Raw genomic sequence first — 19,816 nt, 5'->3', positions numbered from 1 at the left:
CTTGAGGGTAACTATTTTCATCGGGATAACACTCTTTATTGAGGTGATAATGAATCCGTCCTACTGTCATCCTTGTGAAATTAGCCCTTTCAGAAGCAAACAAAAGCGTAAACCAAGCTTGGCAAGAACCATTGTGGAATAAAAGGTGTTGCTCCTTTCTTTTGGTGAGCAGGTATCATCCCACACACCCAACAGTCAGTAGTATTTGTGGCATTGTGAGTGTGATGCAGCATCTGAATGAACGTGTTGTTCAAGTAGTATTGTCGATGCTTCTGCTCATGGTAGGGAAGCGTAAAGTAATGATGCTCAACTGCTACTGGAGTAGTGGCGATCAAAAGCTGTTGAGCAGGAGCCACTTTCCCAAGAAACAAGGGTATTACGGTTATAGCCACCATAGCAACAACAAGTCCTACAGCACAAATGGTCTTAGCAACAGTTGATCTCTCTGCAGACATGATCAGTTAATTTATTTATTTTATTTATTTTATACAACTTGTTGAGCGCGCAATTACCCGAGGGTGTCTTGGCGCTAGACAGAAGATCGTAGAAGAGCTGGAATTATGAGTTAATTAGCATAGATTATTGGTTAAATAGCCAGATTTTTAGGTGTTTCCAGAAAAGAGTTAGGGTGGGAGTGCTCTTAAGTTGATTAGGAAGGGCATTCCATAGTTTAGCCGTGGCAATTGAAAAGAATCTGTCTCCCCATGTAGCTTTTCTTGTTTTGGCTACCTCCAGAAGATTTGCCTTGGCAGATCTAAGGGTGCGACTTGGTCTGGATGGGCAGAGGGCATGTTGTAAGAAGTTTAGACCCTTTTCATGGATGGATTTGAAGGCTATGCACAAAGCCTTACATTTAATTCTTTGCCTCACAGATAGCCAATGAAGTTTTCGGATGACATTAGAAATGGGTTTAAACTTAGGTGTTCGGGTGGCAAGTCTGGCGGCTGCGTTCTGTACCAACTGGAGTTTGTTTAACACCTGTTCTTGTGCATTAAGCATAAGAGCATTGCAATAGTCAACTCGAGACATAAGTAGAGTGGAAATCAAGGTATTTGTGGTATTTACAGGGAGATATGGTTGTAGTTTTTAAATCATTTTTAAGGTGAAGAATGAAACCAAAACAATGGAATTTGCTTGGTGTATGTAGGAGAGTTTGTTGTCGAAGATCACTCCTAGGTTCCTGACCTTGGTGACAGGGACAGGAGGGGGTCCAAGATCTTGAGGCCATCAAGTGGGGGACCAACTAGGAGTGAGCTTATCAAATACCATGACTTCAGTTTTGTCTTAATTGAGCTTTAAACAATTTTTACTCATCCAGCTACTGATGGCAAGCATTCCCCGTTGGAAGTTGTTGGCTACTTCCAGTCCATTGTTATTGATAGCCAGGACAAGCTGCGTATCGTCAGCATATGATGTAACTGCTAGGCGATGAGCTTTGATGATCCTCGCTAAGTCCGCTACATAAATGTTAAAAAGTGTTGGACTCAGCGAGGATCCCTGGGGGACACCACAGGGAAGAGAGAAGGAGCAGGAGGAGTATCCGCCCATGGAAACAGATTGTTCCCGGTTAGCTAAGAAGGAGGAAAGAAGGGAAATGGCGTTCCTGGAAACTCCTGATTTTTTGACACAGTCGATCAAGATAGAATGATCGACCGTGTCAAAGGCTGCGTAAAGATCGAGCATTATAAGCACCGCTGCACCTCCTCTATCCAAGATCATTCTGATCTCATCAGAAGCTTTTATTAATGCCGTCTCCGTTCCGTGACCCTTTCTGAATCCAAACTGCGAGTCGTCAAGACAGTTGTTATTGTCAATGGATTCAGAGATCTGGCTATTCATGTTTTTTTCTCTGATTTTGGCAGGGAAGGGAAGACATGCTATTGGCCTGTAATTTGTTACCTTGGAAGGGTCTAGTGTGGATTTTTTGAGTAAAGGTTTAATTACTGTTCTTTTCCATACTGAAGGATAAATACCTGAGGTGAGCATGGCATTATAGATATCACAAAGAGTTTGACATATAATAACAGGAGCCAATGTAAGTATTGACGGAGGACAAGGGTCATTGGGAGAGCCCGAGTTAATGGTCATCATAAGTTTGTGAACCAATTCTGGAGAAATTTGGTCAAAAGAAAAAGTGGGTAAATTAGTAAGAATTGGATCAGAGGTAGTATGGGAAGTAGTGATGTCATGGTTAAGATTATTGAATTTTGAATAAATGTCACACATTTTATCTTGAAAGTAAGTTGACAAGGCGTCGCACTTAGCTTGAGAAGCCTCTTCGGGGGTGGATTTATCGTGACCTGTGAGATGAGAGACAACCTGGTAGTAGAGTTGTTTAACCGAGTCTTGTGCTGACTCAATTTGATTGTTGAAGAATAGACTTTTCTGAGTAATGATCACATGTTTATATTTAGTTAATTTCTCTTTATAACAGATTTTTTCATGAGGGTCGTATTTTTGGCGCCATTTACGTTCTTGTTGTCTGCAACTTTGTTTTTCCAACCTAAGACACTCATTGAACCAAGGGGCTGAGTTAGATGTTCTATTGGTAGATCTTTTTTTAGTAGGAACAGTGGTGTCAACTAGGGTTTGAAGACAATTGGTGTAGATGGTGGCTCAAATTTCGGGATTAGAGGTATTAATATCCTGCATCATGTGTAATTTGTTCTTGAAGTCGTCAATGTTGATACTTTTCCATGATTTGAAGGTATTGGTATTATAGGATTTGGTGGGAAGGGGACAAGAAGGGGAAATGTCAAAGCATACAGCTGAATGGTCTATCCAGGTGAGGAGCAGTATTTTCTCTATAGAGAGAAATTTGAGGTTGGAGAAGATTCCATCTAGTGTATGTCCTGCTAAGTGCGTGGGAGAATGGATGAGTTGATTTAGGCCTACTGCATCCATTTTGGTAAGGAGGGCAATGGTGTCAGGATCACCGCAGAGATCGAGGTGAAAATTAAAGTCGCCTATAATGGTGAAGTTATTTTCCCCTGCTACAGGCTCCAAAAGGTGACTCAAGGAAGATAGGAATGCTGAGCGAGAACCAGGAGGGCGGTAAAGCAAAACACCTCTATAGGAGCTAGAGTATGGAGTGAAAAATGTGAAGTTCAATGCTTCACATGTATTAGTGATTATAGGCTCTGTTCGTAAGACAAAGGTATTGCGATATATTATCGCTATGCCACCACCTTTTTTTAGAGGTCTATCCTGTCTGATGTTTGCAAAGCCCTCCGGCGTGGCCGTGGTGAAATCAGGATCAGAGGTCTGGTCACCCCAGGTTTCGGTCATGAATAAGATATCCAAATCCCAGTTTTCGATAAAGTCAGCTATTTCATACCTGTGTTTGGAGAGAGATCGAACATTGAGAAGTGCCACTTTAATGGTTTTAGCAGACTTCTTGTGAATTAAGTTCGTGGAACCCAGCAAATAGGAGTTATCAATTATTTTGAAGGGGCAGTGAGGACAAGCGTATGAAGAGTCATTTACAAGACGCAAGTTTGTGGGAGTACAGGAATTGATAGTAGTATTAAGCGTCTTGAGATAAGCAGCTTCGTACTGGATTCTGGAGGGTGTAGGGCATGAAATATAAGGACCAGGGGGGGGGGGCCCAAGGCCCGGGTCTGGCGCAGACGGGCTCGCCTTTGGCGAGCCTTCGTTGCGCCTGCTGCGCCCGCCCGCTGCGCGTCCGGGATGGGGCAGTCATTTTATGCAGGTGAGGGTGGGAGGGCCGAGCAAGTAGTCTGCCCGCCAAGTTCATCATTGAAACAATTGTTGGAGCTCTTTGCCCTGGGCAGCCGTTTATTTCTTCACCGAGGGTCAAGACGGGTGTCACTACATAGGACTGATCCCCCCCATGCCACATCGGCAGTCCATTTCACCAACCCAGGACGGTAGCTCAACCAGTCTTTTTCAACAAAGCAGACTCTTTCCTCGGTCTTAGTTGGTACTAGGATACTCCAGCAATCGTGTGGTCTGGGAAGATTTCCTCCGATTCGTCAGGTGAGATTGTGTGGCCTTTCTCCATTTCCAGAATCTCTCGATGGTCGGTCAGCACAGCAGGTTCCATCAAGGTAGGCGACACTCGTTTACAGTGAGTGCTATGGACCCAGTTCTTCCTGTTCGTCACTCGAACTGCTGTCCTTGTCGCTAGGAGCAGGTTCTCGCCACCTCGGCTCCAAGCTGTTCGACCTCTCGAAGACCTTGACCATCACATGGTCACCGGGCCGAAGTTCATGGGCCTTACCTGTAGATCTGTCAGGAAGCAGAGCTTCTCGAACCTTTTGATGGATAGAGATCAAACTGTCATTTAACTGTGCCAAATAATCATTCATCAGAACACATGGTACATCATGTATGGGGCGTGGTTTAGGAACTGCTGAAATGTTCATCGGTCTCCCAAATACCACTTCATATGGTGTTAGCCCAGATCATGAATGTGGCACCGATCTTATGGACAACAATGCCAAGGGTAGTGCATCAGGCCATTTCAAAGACGTGGAAGCCAGTATTTTCGCTAATTTCAAGTAGCGTTGTATCTTTCCACTAATCCTGCTGATTGTGGGTGGAAAACTGCATGGAATTTCTGTTTCATCCCTAATCCTTTCAGGACATACTCAACAACTTGCACAATGAAATGAGGTCCGTTATTACTCCACAAAAGTTTGCAAACACCATATCTAGGGAAAAACTCCTTTAAAAGCACCTTCGCTGTGGTGAGAGCTGTATTATCCTTTGTAGGGTATGCCTCTATCCATTTACTGAAGGCACATGAAGGCACATACCACCACTAGAACATACTTTAAGTTGTTACAGCGTTCAAGTTGGATATAATCCATTTGCTAAACTTCAAAAGGTGCAGTTGGTGTAGCAAACCCTCCTGTAGGAGTCTGTGTCCCTTTTCCAGGATTGTACTGCCAACAGATCAAACAAGACTGAACTACTCCCTTAGCTGTGCTGGCAATTTCTGGATGCTCCAAAACTTGCATAAGGAATTTCGTAATCGCTAGAGCTCCAACATGTGCCAGCCCATGTGCCATTTGAACCATAGGCTGTAAATAGGCTATAGGCAGTTTCCATTTATCCATCTCTTTGTTTCGCCAACAACCCTCATCGTCCAACATTCCCTCCTCAGACCATTGCTCAAGCTCTTCCACAGAGGCAGATCTCTGTATATCTAATACTTCTTGTCTAGCATCATGCCAACGCTCAGCTTGTGACTTCACTACGTACATAGATGTAGTACTTCGTTGCATTGCAGTCTCACGAGCTATGCGATCTGCAAAGGCATTGCCTTGTCCTGTCTTATCAGTCACTTTCTTGTATGCGCTATACTTCACAATAGCTATTTTCTTTGGATATGTCAGTGCAGTCAAAAGGCTATGCACTAATTCTCCGTGCATTATCTGCATCCCGTGGGATGTTTGAAAGCCTCTTCCTTCCTAAGTAGACCAAAATCATGGGCCACTCCAAAAGCATAGCGGCTGTCTGTATAGATGTTCACACGCAAGCCAGTGCTAAGTTCACACGCTCGTGTCAAAGCTATTAGCTCAGCTGCTTGAGCCGACTTCTGTGGCATACGAGCTGTCTCCACTACTGTCTGAAGTGTCGTAATTGCATAAGCAGCTGAAGTCGTGCCATCTGGTAACTTCAAACAAGACCCGTCAACCCACAGTTTCCCATCTACACCTGAAAGGGGCGTATCTTGAAAATCAACGCAACCCTTTGTCTGTTCCTCAGTAAGGAATATACAATCGTGAGATTCCTGTGACTGAGTCTGAGTCACTGGATATGGTAACAAAGTAGCTGGGTTCAGAGTCGCACACCTCTTCAAGGTAATGTGAGGGGCTAACAGTGTCAATTCATATCCTGTCAAACGAGCACTAGTTAAGTGTTTCGTTTTAGTCTGATTCAAAAGGGCATCGACCGCATGGGATACTAGCACCAACAGTTTGTGACAAAACTATCCCTTCACTCTGACGTATGGACACAGCTGCTGCTGCAACTGACTGGAAGCACCCAGGCAATGCATGAGCAACAGGATCAAGAACCGCTGAAAAATATGTACAGGGACGCTGCTTGTCACCATGTGTCTGTACTAAAACTGACAATGCACACCCATCTTTCTCGTGTACATAGAGTACAAAAGCCTTCGTATAATCTGGAGTGCCTAATACTGGTGCAGAACAAAGAGCTTGTCGTAACTGACGAAAAGCATCCTGGCATTCATCTGTCCATGGAAGGGGCATTGGAGTGTCTTTAATCAAAAGCGCTAGCAGGGGTTTAACAATGTGCGAAAAACCTAATATCCATTGCCTTCAAAACGAAGTAAGACCAATGAATGCACGGACATCTTTCTGAGTAGAAGGTACTGGTGTGTCTAAAATTGCTTGAATGCGATCTGGTGTAAGTGCACATCCCTCCTTAGACAGAAGGTGACCTAAGTAGGTAACCTTCGGTCAACAATACTGCAATTTCTTCTGTGACACTTTGTGATGATGTGTAGCAAGAAAAGAAAGTAAATACAAAGTACATTTTTCACACTGTTCAGACGTATCGGCTGCCAACAAGATATCATCGACATATTGTATGAGAGCCACTCCTTTAGGCAAAGTGAAAGAATCAAGTTATCTTTTCAATGCTTGACTGTAAATGCTAGGACTCTCAGTGTACCCTTGAGGAATTCTACAAAATCTGGACGATCGATTATTCAAAGTGAAACCGAAAAAATATCGGCTATCAGGATGAATAGGTATCGAGAAGAAAGCATTCTTAAGGTCTATCACAGAAAAAGTAGTTTCTGTCAGAGGAACTAAGGTAAGCAGTGTCGTTATGTCAGAAACCACAGGGTATTGCGGTACTACAATCTTGTTAACTTCCCGCAAATCAATGATGAATCTGTAAATCCTAGTATCAGTGTCTTTTTTCAAAATAGGAAGAATAGGACTGTTGCAAATGTTGTAAGGAACTTCTTCCACAACCCCCACTTTAATCAAATCATGGACAATCATGGAACACAAGGTTGTTAGTAAGCAAGCCCAATGATGAAGCATGTCACAATTTTGTGAGTGAGGGCAGTTTTTTCTTTGTGTGTGTTGCGGTGACAGTTCTCACTCTGCCAGGGGGGCAGGCCGCTGACTTGGACTGGCATCAGCTCTATTGCTGGCGCTGGTGGGCTCTGCCTGTGTGTGAAATGGTAACTCACAGAATCCATACCGCTGGGATGGTGAGCATACGGCAATACTGACCAGCTTCACCAAAATGGCAAGTCAGGCGTGGCCAACTCTGGGTCCGGGAACCGATCCTCATCCACAATGCCGTGGTGCGAGCGGCGAAGAGGACTTGTGCCACCATTAAATTTGCCCAACACACTGACAAGTGTCAGCGAACCCTTCCTGAAATGCCTTGCACCACTGCGGGTAGCGTGGACCGGCAGCACTGCAGGACTAACCCCGTGACTCACCCCCCACTTATTAAAATGTCTCAAAGCTTCACAATTATATTTTAAGTATCTAAGTAGCCAAGTAATTGGGTAGTGACTCCTCAATGATGCCGTGTCGTATCGGCCCATGGTGTGTCCAGTCCTAATACATTGTAACAAAGGAGAGAGTTGCAAGGAGCAGATCATGAGCACGCCCCTGAAACCTACCTGGAACAGCGTGCAACACACATTGCCCCTCAGTTATAGTGCATTATACCAGCTAAGGAGGCGCTATAATGCGTGACTTCGCATTTCAGTGAGGTGATGGGGACCACCAAACTGAAATGGGTTACTCTAATGCCTGATGCGTGGTACGTGGCAGGGCTGGCCATACTGATGCAACAAAACTGAGGTCGTGGGCGTGTGGCGCGCCGGCTCACATGGCAGTCGGAATCTCAGCTGTAATGAATGATTTTTATTTTGCTTCTGAGAGTTGTCAGTGATTGTGTTTTGAAAAACAGCAGCCTGCCAGGCTGTGATCTAGACTACTGTTAGCTGACTAGAATTATGAAGGGTGAGGCAGCGGAGATCGGGTTTTGGCCCTCTCACGTCCTACAAGAGTGGACCCGGGTCCTGCATTGGACAAATAGATCCACCTGGCCAGTGATGTTCCTCTTTTGCCTCGATTGATTGCCAGCAAAAAGCCCAGTGGGTGTACTAAGGCTGGTGAAAGCTGGAATGACTAATTGCTTTTCTTCGGGTGTAACGTTGTTTGAGCTCCCCGTCTTTTTGTGCCTGTAGAACACCGGCCGTCTTCCCAACAGGTATCCGATGCTGTGGCATCATGTCCCTAGTTCAATTTTCTATCTGCCCGGCCCCTGGAATTGTTGCTGTCTCCTTGCAACACTAGTACTTTGAAGCTGGTGACATCCACCAGGTCAGAGAGCTCCTCTCAAGTCCAGCGTGCCTCCTGATTTGAGACAGAAATCACAGCAGTCCGCATATATCCTTATGAATTACACCATTTGTGCTGCATGTGTAATACAGAACTAGACAAACAGATTTAGCTCCATCAGTCGATATCACAGAAATAGCTTTACACCATTGCATGCATGGCGAACTTTAATGGTGAAACCATAGTTGGCCTAACGGTAAGGGCGGTCGACCTCGAATCTGGGGAACTGGGTTCGAGTCTCTGCAATGACGCTGAACATCCTATGATTCTGGGCAAATTGCGTAATCTCCCCGTGCCTAACAAAAATGATGAATGTGTCCTCATGTAACGCAACTGGTGCAATGGAAGGCGCTCTGATACCCGATAACGGGTCAAGTTCGCGCTATATAAAACTCAGTAAAAAACAGCTATTGCTTATAAATGGTTTTAGGAGTGTTTTAGATATTTTAACTGGTTGCAGCAGTTAACAGTAGTGTGGTGCCTCTGACTTTACAAGGGCACTAGGTTAGTGCCCTTCCATTTCTGGTGCTTTGCAGCACTTAACGTTTTAGTTTCTTGTTGCTCAGATGGGTGTAATTTCTGATATTTATATGCTTTCCTCTTCCTCTTCACTTAATTATGCTGGCCAGAAAGTGTCACTCATTGTCATTGAAATGTCACTCATAGCAATCTGAAACCTTGGCAGCTATGATAAGGAATAACCCTAAAACACCGGAAGATTAGAAAAAATATGTTCTTTTAATTTCCACTTTGACATATGACTTATGCCACAATGTATTTGGTCTGGTTTATGAAATTGCATGGTATTTTTCTCTATTAACTTTGCTATGTACCATGATGTCCATCTGAAAAACCCAAAAAATTAAAGCGTTAAAAAAATAAAATGAAAACTTAATGAGCTATCTAGTTTAATTGCACCACTAACACATATTCTCATATATTTAATGAAATATAAACTGTCACTTCCAGTTGACAACTTTCTGTAAATACTCTTTAGTCCTCTGCATCAGTGTTTTGAAGATGCCAATGTTAAGTGAAGCTGTAAATACTTTCTGAGACATCTAAAAACGAAGGCATTTCCTGTCACAAAATGCTTGTTTGTGTATATTCACTGGAGAGTCGATGTGATGGTTCTTTAAGTGGCCAGCAGAGGGCGCACCTCGCTTGCTGAGATGAATACACTGAGTACATTGTGTGAAAGGGAGAAGAGTTTCCTGTTACAGGTCAGCGGTGGCAGAGACAGCACAAGCAGCAGATGGTGACATCATTTCCTGTCTCTCCCTCTGTGTCCAGCCTGCTGCAGAGGAGGAAGGACGCCCTGTCTGTCTGTGCAGTTATCTTCATCTTCAGACCCTCATAGATCCCCTATCCCAAATCCGTACCTGCCCCACCCCAGCCATAGGAGGAGGAGAGAGCCTGGAAATGTCTTCACAGGTTTCTGCTCAGGTAGGAGATTGTCAGCACCTTGTGCTGTGTTTCTAGAAATAGACTGAATGATCCTGAAAGAACTCTCTGCCAGGAGCCGGGCTCTTCTATCCAGGGACCTCCGGGGGGCTTTCCGTCCGGCCCTGGCAGTGTTTGTGGTCATCATTTGTTTTAAAGAGAGGACCTGTGCACTGCACTGCATCTTAATGCACTGTGAGAAATATGTGCCCACTGCACTGCATTTCAATGCACTATGAGAAATCTCTGCACACTGCACTGCATCTAACTGCACTGTGAGGAATCTGTACACTGCATCTTACTGCACTATGAGAAATCTGTGCACGCTGCACTGCATCTTAAGGAACTGTGATAGATCTGTGCACACTGCACTTTACTGCACTATAAGGTTTCTGTGCCACTGCACTGCATCTTACTTTACTGAGGAATGTGTGCCACTGCACTGCATCTTAGTGCTCTGTGATAAATCTGTGCACACTCTTTGCTCGGCTCTCGCTGTAAGTCTACCCCTGTGTCCAAAGTCTGTGCACCAGGCTGCTGCCCTGTGCCCCTTTGCCCCTGTTTTCATATCTCAGGTAAAACCTCAGTCATTGCAATAGTTTCCAGCGGTATAGGTTGGCTTATTGCATTATCTGCTGCAGAGGTTGTGTGTCTGCTGCAGGGATTGTGTGTGTGTGCACTGACCTTGGGTCTGCCAGGTAGGAGGTCTTTCAAGCAGTGGAATGTTGCTGTCTCTGTTAAAAAAAAATATATTTTTTTTTTATTAAACATCATCAACACAACACATCACATCGACTCATGAGCAGGTACACTGGTAGTGAATGGCACAGAGTAGTGTGTTTGGAACAGTAGGGCCTGCTCCTCGTATTGGATTGGCCTGAGGGATCTGTGGAAAGGCTATTGAGCTGGATTTCCTGCATGCAGAAGAGTGTCAGTATAGTGTTTTATATTGATGAGTTCGTAATGGCGAACCTGCTCCGGTGTGTGAGTGAATTCAACATTATGACGGTGGAAATACCACTTTGGGAAAGTGGGACTGTCTGTACTCATGGCTCTGTATGCCTATCCACCTGTCTCCAAATCACAGATGGATGCTGGGGGGATGGCTACATCTGTGTATTTCTGATAAGACAGCCATAAACTAAGGGCTCAAGGTATACTGTAGACCTCTCACTCTGAGGGGCCTTCCTGTGTTGGTTAAGAGGGGGTGGAATTGGCACCTGCATTCTAAGTGGCAGGGTTGTGGCCCCACTAAAGATACTGATCAAGCCTCCCAGGGTAGGATGTCAGCCATGACAACATTTAGAGAAAGCCTGTGCATTTCAAAGGTAGCCTTTTGAGCTGATCTCATCTTCATAGGTCATTGTGGGTATAACCACTGGGGCTCTGCCTTTAGGAATTAGAGACGCCTTGGGGATTGGAAACATACTATGCTGGTTCGATGCTGCAACATCAACAAGAAGAACTATTGGGGCAGGGGGGCGGCAACTGGATTATCAGCAGACTAGTGGTGGCATGGGGCTTGTTGTGCTCCAGGAAGGGGACTATCACTTGGTGTATTTTGCCTGGATTTTGCTGGCCTGCAGCTAATTGGCATATGTTGTGGCCCAGGTCCCCAGGCTCTCTCCAAGGGCTGGTTGACTGGCATCCTGCCCACGAGTTCCCAGGGACAGAAAAGGTCCCCCCGTTTCCACAAGATCGTAAGGACCACACAGGGTGGGGCGTAAGCATGTGGAAGTGATCTTCGGTTGGGACATGGACCCTCTCGACGTGTGCAGTCATCAGACTGTGCTGAAGAGTGAGCTGGTAAAGTTCAGTGGCACACCTGGGATGGCTATAGCGGGACAAGTTCGACGAGTGCAGGGGACGTTTAATGAGTCAGAGAGGCTCGCGCTTACAGCCGGAAACCTCTGCTAGTTAGTATTCCTTATTGTTTCTGAGTAGTGTTCAGAGAAGTTTGCAGATTCTGCGATAGCCAAGCTGACAACTTAGACTGTGTCCGTCTTCCAGATTGGGAGGATGACAGTTCCTGCCATCGCGGCCTCAGTCTGAGGTCACTCGCTCCTTCTCCCCAGGCCCATGCCACAAGGTACGACGTTGTTAAGGATAGCATGACTGAATGGTCTCGCCCCGCCTTGCGTGCACCCACGACTTGCTCTCTGGAGCAACTGTAGCTTCCACCTCTGCCAGAGGCGAAATCATTCTCCAAATTGGGAGGGTGCCAGCTTCTGGTGTTGCTGTCTTTTTCCTGTGGAGAGGATAGTGATCCTGCACTCGTGAAGGTGCCACTGGGTGCCTTAGGACCTAATCTGGATGAACGAAAACATAGTTGTTTCTTTCCACTTTAGGTGGTCCCTTAATCTAATTAAAGTGTCAACAGCAGGGGCAATGTGTATCGTTGTCTGGTGTAGTGTGAGTGGCTGAGGGGCTAAGTCATAAGGTGTAGAGATAACCTGTGATTTCTTGACCATTACAAGTATACCGAGTACGCGATAAAGGGAATGTTGTTGCTTATGCAAATGTGTTAGCGGAAAAGTGAAATACCTCTGAACAGCCTGAATATATGTTCCTGTTGCTTTTAATGTGGAAGGGATTGCTTGTATTGTGTGTATGTTGCTTACAAGGCTGAAGGGATAATGGTGCAAGTGAACACCCAGGACAATTATATATATGTTAATGCCGTTCTGCTGCTAATGGAAGAGTTTGAACATTCCATATAACTGTAAAGTATATATCCAATGTGTATGTTGTTTTGATTTCAATATGTGTGCAATACAAAGACCAGTGTTGTATACATACCGTGTAGAGTCTTTTTGTAGCGTCCACAGGGTGTTGTGAGGTTGAGGGTTGTATCAACACTTTACACTTTGACCCTGAGGATAAGCCTGACTGCTCTGTGCCAAGCTATCGAAGGGTGAGCATAGGTTATCAGACAAGTGTATTGTACTCATCCTATCTAGGACAGTGGATTCTGCCTTAAATGCATCCCAGCCAGAAACCACTGTGTCTAACAAATTCCTAATAAATACATTGAAAACAAATTTAAGCTGCACCAATTTTGCACCCTCAATCTGTCCCAACTCTAGACATGTTTTTGAAGAGCCATGTCTTCAGCTTCTTGCTTAGCTCTAGAAGTGAGGAGGAGGCTCTGAGTTGAGGGAAGTCGTTCTATGGAAAACTAGCTGCCATTGCTGGTAGCATCAGCTGAAGCCATTTTTGTTTGTGGCAGCCATTTTAGTTATATATATCAGTTCAGTTTAGCTTTATTTCGATATAAAAACATATCATAAAAGCAACACATTGCAACAATAGTAAAAACAGTTTAAGAATACAATACACAGTAAAAAAGCCTTCAGAATCAAAGTGGCATTAAAAGAATGAATTATTGGCCGAATTTTATGAGCCGATGTAGGCAAAAGCACATTACTGTATCAACAGTTTCTTTGCAGTTCTTATCCGCCAAGCCCAGCCCAGGAATTTTGCCATACAGCAGGCAAAGAAGGGTCGGGCATCTGAACGCAATATACATAAGGCTTCCACATGTGATCTAGTGCCCAAGCTCCTACATAAAGGCTTCAACCATCTCAACCTGGGCACCGCGTAAGCATAGCACTCAAACAACAGATGAGCAATAGTCTCAACCCTTGAGTCACAGAATGGGCAATATGGTACAGTTTGAAATGGTGGTTTCCAGGTGGAAGTAAACAACCCTAAGGGAAGTACTCCCACCCTAAATTTAAAGTACAATGATCTGTCGCCTGAGTTATGAATTACGTCCAGATACGGTTCTCTATAGGGAAGCTCCTTAACTAGCAAGAACTGAGCAACAGATTTACAATGGTTAGGATTGCACATTCTCTCGCTATCCACCCATGACCAATACGCCTTCTTTAGCATTTGTTTAGAGGGTGCTGTTCTGTTGGCCCAAGCGTCTCCTAAACCCAACTCATAAAGGAGCCGCTTAACCTCCCTGAGCCAGATTACCTTATGCCAGCCCTATATATATATCAACAACATAAGAGTGACCAGAGTGACCAGGGTGCTGTGATAACACTATCTTGACAACCCAACACCTAAAAATAACCAAATAGTGTTAAAAGGAACGTGACACAAATGGGAAAGAAAAATTCTTTATTTTTATAAAAAACCCTCACCCTAATGGTGACATGCTTCATCATAGGGTTTTCACTGGGGGGACCGAATATCCCCCCAGTGTGCTACAACGCCTGACTTACAGCGGAGCTGGTGTTATGAAGTGAAAAATATATGTACTCAAGTGTTGTGAGTGCAAAATTTAAAAGATCCCAGTTATACCATAAACAATTTTATTACATGGACAACTGGTCTCTTTAAAATAAGTGAAAAAGGACTGAAGCGCGGTCTTTATTTGAACCACACAGTCCTAGGATAAGGTCGACATGTAGTCATCAGGACACAAATGACTGTCAAGCAGACCCCAGGTGACTGATGGAATCGTCAGAATCCTGTTCCATCATCAGGAAGAGCTGTGTGTCATCGGCATAGGCTTACACTTTAAACCAAAGGAGTGGACTAACCCCTCAGTGCTGCCACAGATTAAAGATAAAGGGTGAGGTAGCAAAGCCCTTGAGTTGCTCAGTTATATTGCTGAGCAGAAGAGGAACATTCTTAGAACCCCCACACTGATAGGAGCAGAGTAATTGGAACGTCTAGTCTGCCTGCAATGCCTTCCATCGAGGGATATTCAACTAAAAGCAAGTGTTTGACAGCCTCTAAATCAGTTTAGAGACTGGACTCAGTCCTTAAGCTTCCTGCACCACTAAAAAGAGTGGCTGCAATGAGAAGCTTTCACGACACGGCAGCAGAATCCTATTCCAGTGGACTCCAAAGAGGGCACTTACTTACACTGCCTTTATCTCAAATTGAGTACTTTGCAGCTACCAGACCAGTTCAGGTCTTAATTAGTCTAACCCCGCTCTATGCCTTGATACCAAGCACTGGGCCTTGATAAACTGAACACAGAGTGCCCAATCTGTGAAAAAAAAAGTGTAAACACATCTAGTGAAAATGTATCCCATTTTGGTGATATGCCATTTTCCCAGTGCGTATTGATATTTCCCCAGTTTTCTTTTGAGACACCCTCGTACAAACCATAATGTTTGCTGGGTGATCCATTTGCCTTACAACCATGGTAGGAGAGTTACCCCAGCATTCGCTGAAGTAAAATCTAACATTTTCCAAGTTGTCAAAAGTTAAAATTGGAGTTCTACACATACAAACTGACAAAGCATACCACGTGTGTGTAATTCTGTGCATATATGACTGGAAATTATACAGTGTCAAAAAATGTACATCTGGCAGATATTTTTTGTGGGTTGCTGTCGGGCATCAGCTGATCCATTAACAACTTTGTGACTGGACACTGGGATGCTTGGTGCCATAAATCTAATTTTAGTGGGTCCTTTTGTGTCTTAAATTTTTTTGTGGGCAAGAAGGGATTTTTTGAATGTTTATAACAGGGGTCGAAAAATGTACTCGACCGCTCGCAAATGCGAGTGATTTTCCCGAAGGGTGAGTCAGTTTCAAGGCCTACTTGACCGGCCCGGCGAGTGCTATCTGGCAGTGGTGCAGTAGCATGTGAAGGCTCTAGGGGGCAGCATGATACGACGGCGGCAACGAGTGCACGCACCTCCTAGCATAGTGGTGGTGGTGTGGTGCGCGGTGAAGGCTCTAGGGGGCAGCATGCATGCACCACCTAACTTAGTGGTGGTGGTGTGGTGTGCTGCCTATTGTTTCTGTGGGTCCCAGGGCCGTCAATCTTGTAGCGCGCGAAAGCGCTACCAAGGACGGCCCTGGCCTGCCCCCACGCTGTGCTGCTTAAAGTGCAGCAGTGACGCAGCACGCTACCACGTGCTCTCTTCGGTGGAGTCGGGACGGAGTGCTGGGCGATTTGGCTTGCAGAGGTGAATCATTTTTTTTACACCAAAACCTTTTATATAACCACCTGTAACCCAACCTCTCCCAAAGGCCTTCTTAAATCATGACTGTCCACGCCGTTTCATTCCTCCGATTCCTTCTCCCTCCTCAAGCTCCACCACAACTTCCCCCATACCTTACTTTCCTCCCCCCAACTCTCCTTCACATTTTGAAGCCCATTAACACCAGACCTAAACACACTGAAATGTTACCATCAGAGATTCCATTTGCGAATAGTTTGTTTCCCGTCTGTTGCTCTTTAAACTATTAGGTCCAGCATGCACCACACAGCTATTGAATAGCGAATGCCACAAGATTCATGTCCTTGAATATATTTCTCCGATTTTCAGAACTTAGGGCAGTTGAATACGCTCATGAATTGATATACTCAAATAGTGTGGGGAACTGAGATTAAATGTCCATGTTTTGATTCACATGTATCATATACTCATGTAAATAGAATGTGCTCTGTTCGGCTAAGTGACTCAATTCAAGGGGCAAGGGTGCTATGATACATATGTGATAGTCCCCATAGCTATCACATATGTATTATAGCACCCTTGCCCCTCGAATTAAGTCACTTAGCCGAATAGAGCACATTCTATTTACATGAGTATTGTGTTCTCCCTAGTAGTTGCCGCTGTAAGGAATACTTCCCAGAAAATACAAATACAAAGCTTGCGCCAGAGATAAATAATAGTGGAGTAATGTCCCTCGAAACGCTGTGCTGTGGAATCAGATCAGACCGCTGACACGGAAAGACGTCCCTCACAATACCTAGGAGTAATGTTTCTCTGACTAATGCGACACAGATAGAGCCATTTAATAATGGTCCTCTGTCTGAACACTGTGACATTGAAAGGCACCAGAGTTGGAACCAATGCACACTAGGCGCTCTTACATATATTCATCTCCCTCGACCCGATAATCACACAAGAACCCCCCTCTTTTTAACGGAGCGCCGTGCTAAAGGGCTTCATTTTGACCGACTTTTTATTGTTCTTCTTGAAAGCGGTTTGGTTTCTCATGCTGCATTTGGCTCGTGCGTTTTTACTATTTCCTAATCTCTTCACGATGCTTGGGCTGCACAGTAATTATGGCAAAGCGCTTTCTCCAGCAGCAGGGGCTCTATCCACACATGTTTACGGTTAACCTTTGTGTGACGTTGTTTGTTACCATAATCAACATTACCTTTCTTCCAAGAGTGCACAATAGAGACCTCTGAATATTTACCCAGTTAGTTAAGACCCAATATAGTTTTGCTGTAATATGTTTCAGTTGATTTTACACATACGATCTGTGTTATTTAAGACTTTTATATGTAAGCGAAATCCAGTGCCCAGGTAGACTCCTTTTAGATTTGTGTGTACCTGCTGTGCAAGTTAGTCAGACCAGGAATTCATTTCAGTTCAGTTGTACATTAGTCACAGATTGATTGTAATCATTGTGTAAATTAAAGGTTTTGTTAGGTTGAATCAATATCTAGAACTGGAAAGCATGTAGTGAAGATACAAATGTGTGCATTTTCAGAACTCATGGGGTAGATGAATTTGCCAACTATATTTAAATCTAACTAGTGAAATAAAACAGTGTTGGGGCGATTTATTACTCATTACCCGGCAGCTGTGGCTATGCCTTTATACATGTACAGACGTTCCAAATGTGTTAATCCTTTTTTTTATGTACAATTGTGCTGGAAACACTGCCTGATTCACTGAGTTGATCACTGCTGACAAAATCTTGCATGAGGGGGCCGATATGTAATCTTGACTGATAAAGTAACTATTACATCACGAATATTAGTGCATGGGACAATAACATAAGCAGCTCTTATTATAGAAAATGTTTCAGACCACTGCTCTTGACTCACTAGAGACTTAATTATTTTCCAAAAATAATATAGATAATTTGGGGTCCTGCTGATTTCTTTAGAGGGTTCCTCCTCTGGCACATTCTACACAGGGTGACTGTTGCCTTATTTTGCATGTGGTCATGTTCCAAGCCAATGAGGGATGCTTTTTCTCTGATGCACATCATTCTGCATTGTTCACAGGGCATGCTTATTAATTATTAAGGATTTTCCTTTGGGTTGTTGCATTAGTCTGTGCAATTTGTTTACAGTGCGTGCTGTGCCCATATAAACTGTTTAACCACTTCCATGCTGGGCCGATTCCACCGCTGTGCGGTAAACAAAAGAACAGGGCGGGGCCGTGACGAACCCCAGCCATCATCAGCACACAAGCACCGTGGAGCGTGACGGCTGGGGTTCGTCATCAGCATGGAAGAGGTTAAAAAAGGTTCGCTTTTCCTGGATGAAGCGCATGTGGGGAGTTTGATTTGGCTGTTTGTGTTGCAGCGTAGGGTTTCTATACTTGCACTTGAACGTCCTTACTTCTGTCAGTTATCAGAAGGTACAAACTAAATTAAATGTCATCCCAGAGTTTATAATAATACTGCTTAATTTATGCAAGTTGCAATAGAACATTGTGTGAATGTACTATGCTGTTACTGCTAATTACCACACCCACAGTTTCCCCCCAAAAAGTAAGTTTAGGCCCAGAGTTTGGCTTTGGGAGGGGGGAGTGAGCTTCACATGATCGTAGATGTTGTTTCCGTAAAAAGATGGCGCAACACAGCCTCAGCTGTGCTGCTAGAATCTGCAGGGCAGACCCCCAATGTCACATTAAAACTAGAACATTTGTTTTGTCAGTGCCTATTTCTGAATGCCAGGAGTACGTTTTTGGAATGATTATCGTTGTGTCCAGATCAGAGAGATCTGGTAGCTTTTATTTTTGCTGCGTGCTGGTTATTAGGGAGCAATGACAGTATTGTGCCTGACCGGAGACTTTTTAACTATGCCTGCCTGCCTGGCGTAGCAGTGTTGTAGCTGGCCCGCTGGTGATCCCATGTGTCTGTGGTGGGTAAGTTGACCTTGGTCCTTGCCTCTTTTCTTTTGTTAGTCTTGTTGGTGCATGATGTAAGTCCACCGACCTTGATCCTGTCTTGGGAATTCGGAACAACTGGTGTGTCCTAGTGTAGTCCAGTGCCAAAATGAAAGCTGTCCCATAATAGAGCAAACTGTTAAAATGGCACAAAGTGCACCTGCATCACTGAGGAGCAAATGCAGTATTATTTGTTCAAGTAAATTCTGAGGGCAGTCTGAGTGAGTTTTGTTGTGAGGGCTGGGAAATTCCAAAACCGTGACTAACTGAGAGGAGTCAGTGATCTTGCACAAAGCAACTCATGAGTAGCTGATGTTCAGAAATGAGTTCGTTTCGCTGACATAAAGGGCTGTAAATGCACAATTTGCCCCATTATTTTACTGTTTTTCTTGCAGAGATCCCCGGGTGGTTTGAGCTTGCTCACTCACTGCCCACTGGCCAACAAACGGTGCCCCCTGCATAGTCTTGCCTTTGGAACCTTATAAGTATTGTTTACTTAGGGTTTGCACCACCGCGGCTTTGCATCCATTCATCAATAGGGTAGCATTAGAAAAAATATCAAGCGTCACTCCTGTCTCGGGGATCCTGACTGTAAGTTACTCATTCTCAGTGAGTATAAGGGAGCCAGTACAGTTGGCGTGTTTTTTTATGGGAGCGCTAATAAGTTTAAGCTGAGTGGATTTCTTTTCAGTTCTGACTTTAGATGAAGCCTCAGGCAGACCTTTTAATTTTACTGAAGAGGTATAACCCTGCCCCCATCTGCATACATATTAGAACCGGCACTTCTCCAGAGCAGCCTAGTCTCGATAGTGAGTTATTTCAGTTGAAAGCACTGGTGATGCACATCGTTCAGTACCATGATTGATTAGAGCGCTTTCCAAATTGGGGTGCTTTTGTGCGAACCTGAGAGTGCCAGTGAGTTACAGATCTTATCATGCAGTTAAGTAATTGGAGCCATGATCTAATTAATTATTGAAAGCAAATGTTAAGCCTTTAGTAGTTTGTACAAACTTCATGTTATTTTAAATTAGTTACAGTTATTGTCTTTGATTCTAGCTCAGAGCGGACAGAAGCAGTGCTGGCTAACTAGTGAGGACAAGGCAG

At 44.3% G+C, this 19,816-nt stretch overlaps 1 protein-coding gene across 1 annotated transcript in view; it reads left to right on the top strand.

Annotated features, from left to right (window-relative positions):
• The first annotated feature begins 9,677 nt into the window (after positions 1-9,677).
• LOC144767678 (uncharacterized) overlaps positions 9,678-19,816 on the top strand; it is a 121,807-nt gene continuing 111,668 nt past the window's right edge. The window contains exon 1 of the mRNA XM_078651075.1: positions 9,678-9,818. The gene's annotated coding sequence lies outside the window, so the exon portion shown is untranslated. The remainder of the gene's footprint in view (positions 9,819-19,816) is intronic.

The sequence above is a fragment of the Lissotriton helveticus genome, chromosome 1_1 (assembly GCF_964261635.1).
Source record: "Lissotriton helveticus chromosome 1_1, aLisHel1.1, whole genome shotgun sequence".
NCBI classification, from domain to species: Eukaryota; Metazoa; Chordata; class Amphibia; order Caudata; family Salamandridae; genus Lissotriton; species Lissotriton helveticus.
Note: the sequence above shows the minus strand (reverse complement) of the source record. Positions and strands in the feature narration are given on the sequence as shown.